General features: G+C 34.0%; 2 long non-coding RNA genes across 3 annotated transcripts in view; one reads left to right on the top strand and one right to left on the bottom strand.

The window, feature by feature from the left end:
- LOC137627413 (uncharacterized) overlaps positions 1–6,971 on the bottom strand; it is a 59,461-nt gene extending 52,490 nt beyond the window's left edge. The window contains exon 1 of one of the 2 annotated variants that reach the window (XR_011041156.1): positions 6,932–6,971. This is a non-coding gene — a long non-coding RNA (uncharacterized lncRNA). The remainder of the gene's footprint in view (positions 1–6,931) is intronic. The other variant, XR_011041155.1, reaches the window with a different exon arrangement.
- Positions 6,972–10,165: 3,194 nt separating this feature from the next.
- LOC137627412 (uncharacterized) lies at positions 10,166–15,657 on the top strand. The gene is made up of 2 exons (XR_011041154.1): positions 10,166–10,219; positions 14,756–15,657. It is a non-coding gene; the product is annotated as an uncharacterized lncRNA (long non-coding RNA).
- The last annotated feature ends 3,865 nt before the right edge of the window (positions 15,658–19,522 follow it).

Here is a 19,522-nt window from a genome sequence, read left to right as displayed (position 1 = left end):
ACCAAATTCCCTAGCCCTTCACAAGTGTGCAACCAAATTCACTAAACCCTCACAATTGTGCAACCAAATATACTAAACCTTCACAAGTGTGCAACCAAATTCACTAACCCTTCACAAGTGTGCAACCAAATTCACTAACCCTTCACAAGTGTGCAACCAAATTCACTAACCCTTCACAAGTGTGCAACCAAATTCACTAACCCTTCACAAGTGTGCAACCAAATTCACTAACCCTTCACAAGTGTGCAACCAAATTCACTAACCCTTCACAAGTGTGCAACCAAATTCACTAAACTTTCACAAATGTGTCACCAAAATCAGTAAACCTTCACAAATGTGTAACCAAATTCACTAAACCTACACAAGTATGCAACCAAATTCACTAAACCTACACAAGTGTGCAACCAAAATCACTAAACATTCACAATGTGCAACCAAAATCACTAAAAATTCACAAATGTGACACCAAAATCACTAAACCTTCACAATTGTGTAACCAAATCCTCTAAACCTTCACAAGTATGTAACCAAATCCACTAAACCTTCATAAATGTGCAACCAAATTCACTAAACGCTCACAATTGTGCAACCAAATATACTAAACCTTCACAAGTGTTCAACCAAATTCACTAACCCTTCACAAGTGTGTAACCAAATTCACTCACCCTTCACAAGCGTGTAACCAAATTCACTAAACCTTCACAAGCGTGTAACCAAATTCACTAAACCTTCACAAGTGTGTAACCAAATTCACTAAACCTTCACTAATGTGCAACCAAAATCCATAAACCTTCACATATATGGAACCAAAATCACTAAACCTTAACAAGTGTGCAACCAAATTCACTAAATCTTATCAAATGTGCAACCAAAATCAATAAACCTTCACAAATGTGGAACCAAAATCCCTAAACCTTCACAAGTGTGCAACCAAATTCACTAAATCTTCAAGTGTGTAACCAAATTCACTAAACCATCACAAGCGTGTAACCAAATTCAATAAACCTTCACAAGTGTGCAACACAATTCACTAACCCTCCACAAATGCAACCAAATTCACTAAACCTTCACAAATGTGGAACCAAAATCACTAAACTTTCACAAGTGTGCAACCAAATTCACTAAATCTTCAAGTGCAACCAAATTCACTAAACCTTCACAAATGTGTCACCAAAATCACCAAACCTTCACAAATGTGCAATCAAAATTACTAAATCACAGATGTGCAACCAAATTCCCTAAACCTTCACAAATGTGCAACAAAAATCACTAAACCTTCACAAGTGTTTAACCAAATTCACTAACCCTTCACAAGTGTGCAATCAAATTCACTAACCCTTCACAAGTGTGCAACCAAAATCACTAAACCTTCACTAATGTGTCACCAAATTCGCTAACCCTTCACAAATGTGTCACCAAAATCACTAAACATTCACAATGTGTCACCAAAATCCCTAAACCTTCACAAATGTGCAACCAAAATCACTAAACCTTCACTAATGTGCAACCAAAATCCATAAACCTTCACATATATGGAACCAAAATCACTAAACCTTAACAAGTGTGCAACCAAATTCACTAAATCTTATCAAATGTGCAACCAAAATCAATAAACCTTCATAAATGTACAAACAAAATCACAACCTTCACTAATGTGCAACCAAAATCACTAAACATTCACAAATGTGCAACCAAAATCAATAAACCTTCACGAGTGTGATACCAAATTCACTAAACCTTCATAAGTGTGCAACCAAATTCACTAAATCTTCTCAAGTGTGTAACCAAATTCACTAAATCATCACAAGCGTGTAACCAAATTCAATAAACCATCACAAGCGTGTAACCAAATCCTTCACAAGTGTGCAACACAATTCACTAACCCTCCACAAGTGCAACCAAATTCACTAACCTTCACAAATGTCACCAAAGTCACTAAACCCCACAATGTGCAATCAAAATTACTCAACAATCACAAATGTGCAACCAAAATCCCTAAACCTTCACAAATGTGCAACCAAAATCACTAAACCTTCACAAATGTGATACCAAATTCACTTATCCTTCATAAGTGTGCAACCAAATTCCTAAATCTTCACAAATGTGCAACCAAAATCAATAAACTTTCATATATGTGCAACCAAAATCACTAAACCTTCATAAGTGTGCAACCAAATTCACCAAACCTTCAAATATGTGCAACCAAATTCACTAAAATAACTCACTATACCATCACAAGCGTGTAACCAAATTCAATAAACCTTCACAAGTGTGCAACCAAATTCCCTAACCCTCCACTAGTGCAATCAAATTATCTTAACCTTCACAAATGTGCAATCAAAATTACTAAACAATCACAAATGTGCAACCAAAATCCCTAAACCTTCACAAATGTGTAACCAAAATCCCTAAACCTTCACAAATGTGCAACCAAAATAACAACCTTCACAAATGTGCAACCAAAATCACTAAACCTTCTCAAATATGATACCAAATTCACTAAACCTTCATAAGTGTGCAACCAAATTCACCGAACCTTCACATATGTGAAACCAAATTCCCAAATCTACACAAATGTGTAACCAAAATCAATAAACTTTCATAAATGTGCAACCAAAATCACTAAACCTTCACATGTGTAACCAAATTCACTAAACCTTCATAAGTGTGCAGCCAAATTCACCAAACCTTCACATGTGTAACCAAATTCACTAAACCTTCACAAGTGTAACCAAATTCACTAAACCTTCACAAGTGTGTAACCAAATTCACTTAACCTTCACAAGTGTATAACCAAATTCACTAAACCTTCACAAGTGTAACCAAATTCACTAAACCTTCACAAGCGTGTAACCAAATTCACTAAACCTTCACAAGCGTGTAACAAAATTCACTAAACCTTCACAAGCGTGTAACCAAATTCACTAAACCTTCACAAGTGTGTAACCAAATTCACTAAACCTTCACAAATGTGCAACCAAATTCACTAAACCTTCACAAGTGTGTAACTAAATTCACTAAACCTTCACAATTATGTAACTAAATTCACTAAACCTTTACAAATGTGCAACCAAATTCACTAAACCTTCACAAATGTGCAACCAAATTCACTAAACCTTTACAAATGTGCAGCCAAATTCACTAAACCTTCACAAATGTGCAACCAAAATCAATAAACCTTCACAAATGTTCAACCAAAATCAGTAAACCTTCAGAAACGTGCAACCAAAAACACTAAACCTTCACAAATGTGCAACCCAAATCAATAAACCTACATAGTGTGCAACCAAATTGGCTAAACCTTCACAAGTGTATAACTAAATTAAAAAAACCTTCACAAGTGTGTAACCAAATTCAATAAACCTAAACAAGTATGCAACCAAAATCAATAAACCTTTACAAATATGCAACCAAATTCACTGAACCTTCACAAATTTGCAACCAAAATAACTAAACCTTCACAAATGTTTCACCAAAATCACTAAACCACCACAAATGTTTCACCAAAATCACTAAACCCTCACAAATGTTTTTGGTCACTAAACCTTCACAAATGTTTCACCAAAATCACAATCACTAAACCTTCACAAGTGTGCAACCAAATTCACTAAACTCTCCCTAGTGCGCAACCAAAATCACCAAACCTTCCCCAATGAGTGACCAAAATCACTAAACCTTCACAAATGTTTCACCAAAATCATTAAACCTTCACAAATATGTCACCAAAATTACTAAATCTTCACAAAAGTGGCACCAAAATCACTAAACCTACACAAATGTGTCACCAAAATCACTAAACCTACACAAATGTGTCACCAAAATCACTAAACCTACACAAATGTGTCACCAAAATCCCTAAACCTTCACAAATGTGCAATCAAAATCAGTAAACCTTCACAAATGTATAACCAGAATCACTAAACCTTCACAAATGTTTCACCAAAATCACTAAACCTTCACAAATGTTTCACCAAAATCACTAAACCTTACAAATATGCAACCAAAATTACTAAACCTTCACAAATGTGCAACCAAAATCACTAAACCTTCACAAATGTGTCACCAAAATCACTAAACCTTCACAAATGTGTCACCAAAATCACTAAACCTTCAGAAATGTGCAACCAAATTCACTAAACCTTCACAAATGTGCAACCAAATTCACTAAACCTTCACAAATGTGCAACCAAATTCACTAAACCTTCGCAAGTGTGTAACCAAATTCAATAAACCTTCACAAGTGTGTAACCAAATTCCCTAGCCCTTCACAAGTGTGCAACCAAATTCACTAAACCCTCACAATTGTGCAACCAAATATACTAAACCTTCACAAGTGTGCAACCAAATTCACTAACCCTTCACAAGTGTGCAACCAAATTCACTAACCCTTCACAAGTGTGCAACCAAATTCACTAACCCTTCACAAGTGTGCAACCAAATTCACTAACCCTTCACAAGTGTGCAACCAAATTCACTAACCCTTCACAAGTGTGCAACCAAATTCACTAACCCTTCACAAGTGTGCAACCAAATTCAATAAACCTTCACAAGTGTGCAACCAAATTCACTAAACTTTCACAAATGTGTCACCAAAATCAGTAAACCTTCACAAATGTGTAACCAAATTCACTAAACCTACACAAGTATGCAACCAAATTCACTAAACCTACACAAGTGTGCAACCAAAATCACTAAACATTCACAATGTGCAACCAAAATCACTAAAAATTCACAAATGTGACACCAAAATCACTAAACCTTCACAATTGTGTAACCAAATCCACTAAACCTTCACAAGTATGTAACCAAATCCACTAAACCTTCATAAATGTGCAACCAAATTCACTAAACCCTCACAATTGTGCAACCAAATATACTAAACCTTCACAAGTGTTCAACCAAATTCACTAACCCTTCACAAGTGTGTAACCAAATTCACTCACCCTTCACAAGTGTGCAACCAAATTCACTAACCCTTCACAAGTGTGCAACCAAATTCACTAACCCTCCACAAGTGTGCAACCAAATTCACTAAACCTTCACAAATGTGTCAACAAAATCAGTAAACCTTCACAATTGTATCACCAAAATCAATAAACTTTCACAAATGTGTAACCAGTCTCGAAACCTTCACAAGTGTTCAACCAAAGTCATCAACTTTTTGCAAATGTACTACCAAAATCAAGTGAATTAAGTTTAAAATTGATGGATTTTTATTGATAGAAATTCGGCGAAGCGGACTTAATCGAACAAGCGATTTTGAGAAGCTATTAACACACTCGTTATCTTCAACACTTAGTATAGCATCAGCTCATATGAAATAAGTACCGAAGTCAATGTAATTACTTTTAAAAAGTTCACATGAAATTAGTACCGAAATCAATGGAATCGCTTATTAAAAAGTTCACATGAAATTAGTACTGGAATCAATGGAATCGCTTATTAAAAAGTTCACATATTAATACGGAATCAATGGAATCGCTTATTAAAAAGTTCACATGAAATTAGAACTTATCAATGGAACCACTTTAACTTAAAAATTTCACATGTAATTAGTAGTGAAACAAAGCAATTATTAAAAAGTTCACATGAAATTAGTACCGAAATAAATGAAATCACTTTGAAGTTAACTTGAAATTAGTACCGAAATAAATTAAATCACTTAAAAAGTTCACTTGAAATTAGTACGGAAATAAATGGAATTTTTTATCAAAAGGTTCCCATGAAATTTGTACCGAAGTCAATGGAATCACTTAAGTTCACTTGAAATTAGTACCGAAATAAATGTTATTACTTATTAAAAAGTTCACTTGAAATTAGTACCGAAATCAATGGAATCACTTTAAAAAAAGTTCATGAAATTAGTACCGAAAACAATGGAATTAGTTGAGAAGTTCACATGAAATTAGTACAAAAATCAATGGAATGATTTATTAAAAAGTTTAAATGAAATTAGTACCGAAAACAATGGAAATACTTGAGAACGCAGACGTGAATGTATGTATGTTACATTTAGGAAGTGTAAATCTGGTAAAAGTTTTTTCCTTGTTTCTAAATAAACAAACCTCGGAACTTTTGCAAAACAGATTTACTTTTAACCAAAATAAGACTTTTGACTTCAATCATAACGGCTACGATAAAAAAAAAAAAAAACCCAACAATAATAATCCCAAAAGAGGTGACAATCTTTACATTGATTTTTAACAAATAAAAATATGGTATAAATAAACACTAGCCAAAAATATACCCTGATACATTAAACATTTACGCAAATACTTCAAACTAAATTTCGTAAAAAGAAAAAAAAAAAAAGTTTCAGAAGATATTCAATAGATTTCACTTCCACAAATCTTCTCTATGGCAACGAACAATTAGGAGAGTTGGACGAAAAGGTTTTCCCCAGTTTTGCACTGCAACGAATTTTACCTAACAGTTTCAAAGGATATAAAAGGTTTAAGATAGAAAACTATTCTATAACAAGATATATCAGTTTTATTGCTTTGCGCGTGTAAGTCTAGACCAGAAAGGGTAAAATCTAGTAAAGCAGTCGAATATTTGAAAAATGCATACGAGAACATTTGTGAAATGCTGAATGCTTTTGAACGAACATAAAACTGGAGGCCCTGTATAGAGTATGGTTCCCCTGCTATACAGGACCAGAAAAGCAGCCCTTAAAGACATAAGGAAATGAAACCCCTTTTTCAAGTATGGCGGACTCGCAAAAGCACGTACGAGGAACTGCGAAATGTATGGAATCGGTATTGATAGAATTCAGGGTTAATCCTGTATGGAATATGGATAATTTGACACGGCGATGTCAGCATCATGATCAAATTCGCAAATCAGTTCAATTAACGTGTAATAATTGGAATAAGGAAGCAAAACCACAATGTAAAATCCTTACCAATAAACCTTTAAAAATAACACTTACATATAATATCCACGATTGAAGTTCACATCCTCGGGCCCATGACATAAATGGCCCAAAACAGTCTGAAGGTTCAGAATGTAGAGTTTTAAAAATCAAGGAAGCAGAAATCATTGTTTTGTCGTCCTTGGGAGACAAGTGGCTCCATCTGTATTTGGTTTTCAAGATCATTATTGCTTAGGAAAATTCTAACTTTTTTATAGAATTGTCCATTGGAAGCTATTTCATTGATACTGAAGAACATAGTTTTACTAAAATTAAAGCAAAATTTCACCTCCAATTAAATTATTAAAATAGTTTCTGCTCCTTACCTGGGACAAAAGATTATCAAAAACTATATATTTTCAAAAAAATTTAGTGAATAGCAGGATATTGGTATAAAAAACGACGGAAAATGAAAACAGGGCACAACTGAAGTGAATCATTGAGCAAGTTCTACCAAAATCACTAAACCTTCACGAATGTGTCCCCAAAATCACTAAACCTTCACAAATGTTTCACCAAAATCACCAAACCTTCCCAAATGTTTCACCAAAATCACTAAACCTTCCCAAATGTTTCACCAAAATCACTAAACCTTCGCAAACGTTTCACCAAAATCACTAAACCTTCACAAATGTGTCCCCAAAATCACCAAACCTTCACAAATGTGTCCCCAAAATCACCAAACCTTCACAAATGTGTCCCCAAAATCACTAAACCTTCACAAATGTGTCCCCAAAATCACTAAACCTTCACAAATGTGTCCCCAAAATCCCCAAACCTTCACAAATGTGTCCCCAAAATCACCCAACCTTCACAAATGTGTCCCCAAAATCACCAAACCTTCACAAATGTGTCCCCAAAATCACCAAACCTTCACAAATGTGTCCCCAAAATCACCAAACCTTCAAAAAATGTGTCCCCAGAATCACCAAACCTTCACAAATGTGTCACCAGGATATTTATTAAAATAGTTTCTGATCCTTACCTGGGACAAAAGATTATCAAAATCTATATATTTTCAACATTTTAGTGAATAGCAGGATAACATTAATTGTATATTTATAAAAAAAAAAGACGGAAAATGAAAACAGGGCACAACTGAAGTGAATGACTGGGCAAGTTCTACTCTTTTATCTGGTACATTTTGCCACTTAACTTCGGAATGTATGGGATACAAGTATCATTTCAGTAATTCCAATACTCGTATGGAACGCTCTATGGGATACAAGTATCATTTGAATAATTTCAACACTCGTATAGAACGCTCTATGGGATACAAGTATCATTTCAATACTCGTATGAAATGCTCTATGGGATACAAGGATCATTTCAATCATTTTAATACTCGTATGGAACGCTCTATGGGATACAAGCATCATTTCAATGATTTCAATACTCGTATGGAACGCTCTATGGGATACAAGCATCATTTCAATGATTTCAATACTCGTATGGAACGCTCTATGGGATACAAGTATCATTTCAGTAATTCCAATACTCGTATGGAACGCTCTATGGGATACAAGTATCATTTCAATAATTTCAATACTCCTATGAAACGCTCTATGGGATACAAGTATCATTTCAATAATTTCAATACTCGTATGGAACGCTCTATGGGATACAAGTATCATTTCAATTATTTCAATACTCGAATGGAACGCTCTATGGGATACAAGTATCATTTCAATAATTTCAATACTCGTATGGAACGCTCAAGAAAATTTTTTTGCAATCGATCTGGTAGCATTGTTTTGAGCATTTTAGGAATCAAAGAGTGGTAGAACATTTAGAATTAACTGAGTGTGTAAATGTTCTTTTATTCGTTAAAGATATTTTTCCGCATTTTTTTTTCTTTTTTTTCTTTTTGTTTGCTAAAGTAAATTATGCCTGGTAAAATTGTTTTTTCTTTCAATCGATCATTATAAGAATCTGGTAAATAGGGAGGACAATTACCGTAAAAATAAATAGACCACCGCTATCTTAAACCGCCCCAGTATATAAGACGTCAACTTTATACCAACCATTTTACTCTCGGTTTGCGAAAGGTTGCTTTTTAGCATTATAATGTACAGGGTGTCCCATAAGTCTCCATACATGGGAGAAATAATACACGGCATTTAATCTAAGCATTATTAGCCCAGGTAATTAAGCCAAGCATTTAATGGCAGTCATATAGAATATATATATATATATATATATATATATATATATATATATATATATATGTATGTATATATATACATATATATATATATATACATATATATATATATATATATATATATATATATATATATGTGTGTGTGTGTGTGTCTGTGTGTGTGTATATATAAATGGTTTATATCAAGAAACGTTTATTTTTCCTATATATGGAGACTTAAGGGACACCCTGTATAACACTAAAAGTTCGTACACTTCAGAGAAGATATATTTTGGATTTAAAGTGTCCAATGTCACTTCAGACTTTTAAAAAAAAAAAGAGAGAGAATGTGTTTGTAAACAGGAATATTTTAGAGTAGGGTTTTACTATTCCATATATAAAAAAAGATAACTGAATACCTTATGTTAAATCTTTTATCCCAAACATGAATACAGCCATGCTCTTGAGGCTCAATTCCATCTCTCCAGTGGGTCCTTCACAGGAGATGGTCTATGTTCAATTACCTAAATAATACTTTCACATCTACTCAACCCCTGTCCCACATTGACGCCTCTTTCATAGACACAATAACATTGATATAAAGGTAGGGACAGTATGGAAGTATATATATATATATATATATATATATATATATATATATATATATATATATATATATATATATATATATATATACATGTATATATATATATATATGTATATATTGTATGTATATTTATATGTATATATATATAAGATTTTTCACATTCAAATGTGTTTATACATATATTCATATAAGCCATAAATAACTCTTAATATCGAATTCCCTCTCCATTGGGATCAAAGATCCAAGGCATATATATATATATATATATATATATATATATATATATATATATATATATATATATATAATTATGAAAGCTCAATAATTTGTTACGTAATATTTATTTTGTTTTCATTTTTGTGTAGTTACCGCTTAGTTGTACCCTCATAACATTTACTACGTAATCAATTTTTGAACTGTTGTTTTGTTTGTATTTATTTATCCTTGTCGGAGTGTAGGTTAGTCTTCTTTGAGAGTTAGAGATTGCGGAAAGGTTAGTTTCATTTGTTCAGTGTAACCAGACAGGCCTCCTCTTTTTAAGTGTCTCAAGTTTTTCGTAAGTTTGTACAGCAATTATTTTTGCTCTGTTACATTTGATTGTTTTCGATTTTCATGTAGAGTGTATTTTAAGCATGTCCATAGTGTTGGACAAGTATATTTTTATTAATATTTCGTAAATTGAGTTCTTTAGGGTTAGTCTCGTGTATATTCAACTTCATTAGCGGTTGACTAGTTCCATCTTACCGTTTCAGTATTCAATATTCTGTGGTGACCGACTAGGTCAAGATTACAGTGATACGTTGTGTTATCCCCTTCCGTGGATTTTTTGTTGTGCTAATATTACTACTTTTACTGACAATTAGATTTTAAAGATTTATTGGCTTAAGGTTTAATTCCAGAAGAGATAATGATTGATGATAAATGTAGAGATATTGGGCGAATCTGCTTTGGAATAAATTTAAGGATTTTGATATTGAAATTTTAAAGGCTAGAATTTAATTTTTGATTAATGCCAAGCTGTAAGGTAGGGAAATTAAAAACTTTAAAATATTTTATAAAAAACAAACTTAATTCGGTAAAAGTTCTGTACAAATTTCAGCTATAAATTATCGAACTTGTGAATTAATTTTTTTTTACTTTTGGGCAAATAGCATAAATTCCCTAGTGTCCCAGGGAACAGTGGGCTGCTTTAATTGAGGAATTTTATAGGGCAAGGTTTAACTACCTTCTACTCAAACTTATCGATAGTTCTGATTCTAAAACCCAAGAGGCAGTTTGTAAGGCACCAAAGCTAATATATTTAACTATAGAAGCGAGTCTTTTAACTCTAGATGGGTGCAATGTTTGTTTAGGATATGCGGATTTTAATATAGAATTTGTAACGATTACATCAGCTTGGGCTGGCTTATTTAAAAAAGTTTAGTGAAATTAGTTTTGTAGGCACTCTTAAGGCATCCCATTAAACAGTTGTATAATGGAGAAAACTAACTACCTCAGAGCAGCAGCTTTGGGGGAAGACTGTTGCTGAAATATTTTAATGCATTAAATCAAAATTATACCTAGTCGCAATTGACACAATGTAACCTAAGGTAATATGGAATATATGGTACTGACTCTTGGTACTAAGACTGGAATTAGGTCATAGTTGTCGCAAACTAAGTTTGAGTGGCCTTACATGAAATGCTATTATTTCGGATATTGAATAAAGTCCAACCCATAGCTCAGTCATTAATTCCCTCTTATTATCGTCACCAGGTGGGGTAGCAGCTGATATTTTCTGCTTCGGGGTCAAAAAACTTTTAACCAGTACAAATCTTCCAGTTTTAAGTTATTTAAACTTTTCTGCTAATCTTTGTTCATACTCGCTATAGGCATTCCCTAACGCTCAATTTTGTTATTGTCTGATTGTTTTTTTTAATCGTGAACAGCAATTAATCAAATTATTTTAATTATCCAAATTATTTTCACTAGGCTTGGTACGTTCTAATGTGAACTACATAAATACAAACTTCTAATTGATACTTTCCATCGAAGTCATAGCCACTTTACGATCTCAATAGATTTCGGAGAGGGTGTGGGGAGAGCAGCTGATTGTAGTGGCCCGGTCAATAATATAGTATACAAACTAATTTAAATGAAATATAAAGGTATTTTGATGTATTTAAGCTTTGATTTTGCCAACTTTAAATGTTCATACCCGCTATGGGCATGCCCTGGCTGTCTCTTTTCGTGTGAGTGATTGCTTTTACTTTAAATTTACGTTTAGGGGTTTATTTCTCGCGCTCTAAGTCTGTTCAGGCGGGCCTTTATGTGTGAAAAATTTCTTTCCAGTTTATATTTGGCTTATAGATAAAAAATCTGGAGCCGTATTACACCAGTTCTAGATACCAAAATATTTTCCAAAGTTTCGAAGAGCTGTGTAAACTACATTAGTATCCATTGTGTTATTGATACTTGCCTGAGTAAAATCACGGTAGCAGTTTTTTAATATTCGCTAGAAGCAGATTTTCGGCGGCGCCGTGAATTTCTCAAAATGCCTACATATCTAGATGGAAATTTTAGATTTTTCAGATTTAACTTTTTCACAAACTTTATCTGCCATAGAAAAGCCACAGCAAACTTTTATTTCGGTATGGGTTAAATGGTCATTGTTGGCGCTGGGAGTAAAATTTAGTAAAATTCCCTTATCCAATTAAAAATCTAAGGTATGTGAAATTTTCTGTTCGTACCAAATTTTTATGGTTTTAAAAATTTAAGACGCGGCTATAGTGTAACATTCCTAGTGTTAAATTTAGAGACAGCAGTGAACATTGATACATCGAGGAACTATGCCCCTCTCGCAAACTTACTTTGCAGAGTTGCAGCGAAGTCTAGCATGTTTTTATTGTAAGCTAACCTGAAATTTAGCAAATGATTGTCCAAATAAATGGAAGCCGCTAAAGTTATTGCAAGGTTTGTGCATATAAAGTATTGTGTTAAGATTGTAATTAGATTGTTAAGTCTGGATGATTCTGTAATGTCTGTGGATCCGGAAGTCTATTAAATCAAAGTTAGGGTGGTTGTTGCACCCTTGGATAAAGATTAGATACCAGTAAAAATTCAGTTGTGCATCGCAAATTGTACTTTTGAAGTATTTTGTCCAATACTGAAAAGTTGCTGGCAGGTTAGTCTTGTTTTAGATAGTGTTGTAGACTCAGTAGTCCAATGTTCCTTTAGTCTGATCTATGTACAGGGCTTGTGACAATGACAGGGAGAATCTTTAAAGTGTACAGAAATTTTAGATGACAATACTGGCTCTAAAGTGGTCCTTAGCCTGTTGTAGGCCTTGAGCGTTTGGAGAGTCCTACTGTTGCAGTAAGCCAGAGGGAACCTGAACTAAAGACTTTTAGTGAATTATAGTAAACTATAGTTATAGTACTGTTATGCCTTTGGAGCTTCTAACATGGTGCTGCTTCTGTGTATAGTTCAGAATCGGGAGGCTGATTTAAAGTAATCCTTTTGACCCTGTGGGTCAGTCTAGAGGTTCCTGTTATAGTTCCTCGGTGGAAAGGAAAACTCTGAAATTAAGTGCGCAGTTAGATGAAGGTAATGCTGGTTTTGGCTGGTGTTCCTAATTGCTCACTCCGCAAAATAAGTATTCGGGTCTCTATTGTAGTCATATAGGTATAATTTTATCTGCAACATGCCTAAACTAAAAGTCTTTAATTATATACCATTACCTTTAAATCGGGTAGGTAACTCATTGCTACAAGTTTTGGCAGACTTTTGTGTTGGACTTAATAAACACTATTACATATGCGAAGCCCTACTTTTCACCAGTTCTCTATAGATGGTAATTATTATGCTTATCTCATAATTACTAGGTAGCTGAACAGCATAAAGATAAACTTTAGAATGTTTTCTCAATCTTGCTTTAGATTAAGCTTAGTAGTTCAAGAAATTCTTCCTGGGAAGATGCATAGGTTTAGGACTTTAGTTATAAAGTCCTAAAGTTTGTCATGACCTTGGTGAAATCCTGGGGAGTCTTATTTTTAGATTTTGGCACAATTTAGTTTCATTGCATTGTAGGGACTGTTTATCTTGTCAATGCTTGATAAACCGAATCCAAATTAGATGGTAACCATACCAGTGACTAAACATTTTTCACAGGTACAATTTGACTGTAAATTCCCCAAGAAAGAGGGTATTCGCTCTACTTTAAAAAGTACTAGACATCAAAGGGCCTTAACTTATATAATTAAACTTCAGGCTACTCTAGTTTGTAAAACTAATTTTCGACAAGTACCTTTGAAATAATGGCAATTGTAGCGTAAATTAGAGGTAATTTAGGAATTTGCACTAAAGTCCTAATAAAGTCCTGAAGACTGCTTTAAGGCAGATAAAGGGCCTTTAATTAAGTCTTAAACTTTAAGTTTTTTAAGGCAGCTACGAAACCTAAGTTTAGTCTAGTGTTAGGTCCCCTGAACTTAGATAAATAATTCTAATCTTGTATTAGAAACCTGGCAAATGGGAAAACTCTAGCAGTTCATGTGAATCTCCTAAAATTCTAGGTTATGAAAGTTTGTGATGGCTAACATAGCCAGAGATAGCTGTATTTTTCCTGCCATAAAAAGTATCTTTGTATTATCTATAATCATAAGCATTTAGTCTTATGTCCATAAGTGGAAAAGTTGTGCAGTTTTGAGATTTTTCAGATATCCCTTAACAAACTCGTTTCACGTGTACGAACCCAGTCTGGCAATCTTTAGATTGCCTCCTTATAAGAAGGAAACTTTAAAACCTTCTAAGTATTTTCTTACACTGAATGGTATAGCAGTTCAGTGACAGCTCCTAGGCCTTGCCCAGCATCTGCATCCAAAAGTCTACGGATTATTTTAAGTAAAATTCTCCTTGTTGATTACTATACTTTGCTTAGAACAGATTAATTTTTGAACTTTTAATTTTTAATCCGGAAATTTATCTAAGGAATACTTCAAAGTACCATAGTCAGCATGCAAAGAAGGCTTCTAACTTTATCCCTTCTATATAAATAAACTTCCTTAAAGTTGAGTGTCGCAACTTTTCAATGTTTAATGAATGTCTTCTTTTTTAGATGCAGTGGAGGTTTACGTTGATATCTTGGTGTAGACCAGTACTTTGCAAGAATAAGTGTCTTGAGACTAGTTTCTTAACCAAAGGGAGAAGACTGCCATCCGGAAGATGCCATTTAGAGAGACTAGTAGCATTCTTGGTTCATGGGGTTTCGAGTAGAATGGTAGAATCCAAAGGATGCTGAAGGTACTTACGAATTGCATACTCCTATAAAAAGGGAGTACAGCTCTTTTGTTGGTAGGAGATTTATCGAAAGTTTATTCAGACATTTGCTGAAGTTGGTGAATCTGATTAATCTCTCCAACCCTAAGCTTGACTGAGTGGAAGATTCTTTTACCTTTAGGGCTATCAAAGTTTTCCTGCATTGAAGGCACCTGTATTCGGCAAGCTGTTTATCAAAGATGCTAGTGGTTAACTCTACGGGCAGTTTTGATGTTGACTGGCGACTATGACTTACTGAAAGTCTCTTCATACAGAAAAATTAAGCCTTATTGGAGTACCGTGGAGGCGGCGGCGGCTTGAGCTCTCCTTCATGGGCTTTCAGAGAAAAAAAAATTCTAAAGCAAATCTCATTGTCTGAAGGTTTGGACTATATCTGTTTGTAAATAAAATTAAATTCTTAAACTGTAGGATCTTGGACCTGCAGCTACTTAACCTTGATTGCATATCAAAGGTACATAATCCTTGTTGCTGACATGCTTTCCATATGTTTTTCTGTGTAAACTTTTGTATTGAAAGTTTCTCTCCCAAGGGGAGGGTTATGATAGCTTAATAAGGTTACAAAACTGTTCTTATTTCCTAACATTTACATTAATATTTGCTTGAACTGTTATAACTTAATGTTGCGTAATATTATAAATTACCCCTTAATTGTAACTTCATAAAATTTGCATTGTACTTGTTTGAACTTTTTTTAATAACCTTTCTGAAGTTTTTTGTCTTCACTGGCTCTTTAACCATTTGTATTTAGCCAATTGCCCCAGCCAAAATTTATTTCAAATATATTAGAGTTATTTTAGTTTCAATATTAGTATTGCTGTGCACTTCTATATTTTTTTTTTATCGATTTTTTCTAGTTTTAAGTTTATATAAAGTTTCAAATAAACTAAGTACTGTTTTCCTATAGTTTTCGTATCCTTTGTTAGCAGACAGTCTCTTTAGACGGTTTCAGTATTTTACTAGTAGCGTAACAGTTAATATATTACCGTAGAAAGTGCTATTGTATATACGCACACCTACATAATGTATAAATGTACTGTACTGTTACAATATATGTAAACTTTTATACCTTACTATGTATATTCAATCTTATTGTCTTGCAATATTCAAGATCTACAGTTACCTAGTAATTAATTTTTTAAGTCTTTAAATAATCATAACCATCATTTGCATTCTTATCTTCCCGGACATTTTCAGTAATACTGATGGGTATACAGTAATTTCTGTTTTGCTTCCTACATAAGGGTCAACACTACATAAGTTTTATTCAAACTATAACGGTGTAGAATGAGCTTCTATATCGGTTAGTCAAATCAGTGGAAAAGTTTTGCGATTTTATGTTGAACAGGCCGGAAATAGTATATATTTATTTAAAAAATTTTATTACAGCAATTCTGAAGTTTCTAAGCTGGGCTGATGATTTACTGGTATACTGGTACTATTATAGGTTTTATGGCCTAACTAAAAATACACACCTGCCACAGAGAATGATTAATTTTGCCCGTCATTCGTAGATATATTAATTTATTGGTACCTTAAAGAAAATAATTTATCAGTTTAGATAGCTCTAAACACAACATTAAGTTTACCCTAAAAATGTTTAACCTCTAATTCCTAAATCTAAACTGATTATGTAATCGGTGTTACAAAACTCAAATTTTAGTAGAGATTCAGCTTAAAGCTGAGCATTGCCTATATTGGGGTCTCCTACAAAATAGTTTGAGACAGGCTGCACTTTAATTCGATCAACCGACGATTAATACTTCTGGTTTCTTTATCTATTACAATCTTTAGTTTTACTTAAGGCGCCAATTAAGTTTTTCCTATATAAGACTAGTATTAATAAACATTTAGATTAAATCCTATGTGCAAGCTCTTAAACACTGGCACTTTCCTCAAAGATATGAACAGTTTAATTTGTAGAAAATAAAACAAAATAACATAGTCGCAGTACCCATCTTTAGGGTCTGACTGGAGGTGGTATTTTAAGCAGTACCGGTGACTATTAAGACTGCCAAAATCCTAGGGAAGTTGGTTGTGAAAACTTTCTCGCACCACCAAAGGTGGGCGGAGTCTGCCTCCTGTTCGTCAGCCACTGATAAAGGCTTATAAATGGTCCTTAGACACCAATTACCAAGGAAAGCTTCCCTTAAGATTTTTATTAAACATATTTAGTAAAGAAATTTCTATGTACAAGCTGTCACACTGGCAGTTTTCTCAAATATAAGTGTTATATAGAAATAAACCAAAATAACCAGTCTTCCCATTTAAAAAAAGACCAGGTTTAGGGTCTGGCAGGATATGGTGTTATTTTAGGCAGTACAGGAGACTATTAAGACTGCCAAAATCGTAGGGAGGTTTGGTCGTGAAAACGTTCTCTGCCACCAAAGGTGGGCGGAGTGCCTCCTGTTCGCCAGCCACTGATACAGGCTTATGGGCATTTTCAAGGTCTATAGAATAAGTTTTCTATAGACCTTGGGCCTTTTCATGTACGGCAACTTAATTAAAACGTCAGTCTATTGCGACACTGTTGCAATGTCTTTAAATTGTGTAGGGCTACGAAAACACTAAATACATAGTCCGATATAGGGTAGCATATAGCAAATGCAGCTAATGAACTGTTACCTTTTACAGTAGGTAAAAGAGTGACTACATTTTACATAATGAAACTACGAAAATCAGTTATTACAATGTTGCAAACATCAATAGGCATATTGAAGAAATTCAGCGAATTATAATTTCCGTAACATTTCTGAACGGTTGGCAACCCTGACAATTATGCATACGAAAATGCATTGCCATATATTGAACGCTAACACGAGGGCAGGGGTGCTATCTTACTAGAAAATTGAGTAAAGCTACTAGAAAAGCGTACGAGAAATTACAAAGTAAAGCCAACAGAAGAATGGCGCGTAAATTGCGAAAAAAAATAAACCATTTGATACATCGCTCGGTTCACATCACGTGTGCCATTAAACTCCAGACAGTTGTTATTCTGGTATTAAAAACATACTCTGAAACAGGATGGATCAATAAGAAATTTTATTGTAATTACTGAAATTTTCATGAGGGATATTTAGGAGAGTCTTGAATTAAAGAACCTTTTTCTTCCCATTCCGTGCGTTGCTTTTGAAAGGAAGAATAGTGTAAAATTGCCATGCGTAGGCATATTTTAGTCAGTCCTATACCTTGTTTTTCAATAAATCGGTTTTAAATCTCCGATCTTACTGAATTTAGGCATAATTTCCATTCACAAACTTTTTTTTTCATTTTTTTTCATTTTTTTTTCATTTTTTTTCCTCATGATAGGGAGGTTCCTTAGGCCTACTTTGAATAAACCGGCATAAAGGAAGTGTATTCCTTGAACGAACAGGGAAGTCATCTATCCACTTTGTGTACGTTATTCTCATTTAAATGTATAAGCAATTCATTTTTCTGTAGATCAAAATATCAGATAAAATCTTATGCGCTACTGTATTATAGTACGATCTAATCCCAATGCAACAACCGTTGGTAGAAGTCTTTAAATATTTCTCTTCTGTGATAATGTTTATAAAAATATTGAAGTTCTCCTTTACTTAAATCATTAATTTTGACACCTTGAGCTTGTTTTATTTAAACGAGTATGAATAATGAATAGGTAATTGCATTGTGAAGACGTATCTCTTTGGAAAGTATTATATTAGTGATCTGAAAACTATTAAGCCTGAATACAAATGCTAGCGAATAACTGAAAAGATAGAGCAAAATATTAACTGGAAAGAAATTATTTTCACACACCAAGGCCCGTCTGAACAGACTCTGTGTCTGATGGAGGGCGAGAAATAAACCCCTAAAAGTGAAAGTAAAAGTAAATACACGAATGTTGGAAAATTGATTGTTACTGCTACATTATAGGGGTAATTCACCTACTTAGAGCACATCATAACGTTACTAAATGCATCTTTTGAAGTTTAACTAATGTTATCTAGGTAGTTTGATGGAACAGGCAGTTCGCTGGGTTGGCTGGCCGGGTTGCTTCGAAATTCAGGCTTTTTCGTTACCCATCACTTCATTACTCGGAAAGTGTTTTTGGAGTGTGCGTGTGTATTTGTTTGTGCGGCGTGAATCGTTATTACAATTGATGGATCTTATGGTTTAATATCGATGAGGTGTTTGTTGTGTTTCTGTAGTATTGAAGTGTGAAGTTAGGCCAGGAAGTGTTCAAATGTGGTGAGTTCTTTCATGCCACGATCGGTCATTGTTTTGAATATTCATTAAAGAAATTGGTTTATAACGCTATGTAATGTAACACGACCTATCAGTATGAGTGCAGTCATCGTCATTATCATCATCATTATTATTATCTCCTCCTGCCCGTATTGACTCGAAGGGCATCGAGTAGATTTAGCAACCCGTATTTATCTTGAGCTTTTAATTCAATACTTCTCCATTTGTCATCATCTACTTCACGTTGCGTAGTCCTCAGCCATGTAAGCCTGGGTTTTCCAACTCTTTTCGTGTTTTGGGGTGCCCAGTTTAAAGTATGGTGAACTGATCTCTCTCTCTC

The sequence above is a fragment of the Palaemon carinicauda genome, chromosome 35, assembly GCF_036898095.1.
Source record: "Palaemon carinicauda isolate YSFRI2023 chromosome 35, ASM3689809v2, whole genome shotgun sequence".
NCBI classification, from domain to species: domain Eukaryota; kingdom Metazoa; phylum Arthropoda; class Malacostraca; order Decapoda; family Palaemonidae; genus Palaemon; species Palaemon carinicauda.
Note: the sequence above shows the minus strand (reverse complement) of the source record. Positions and strands in the feature narration are given on the sequence as shown.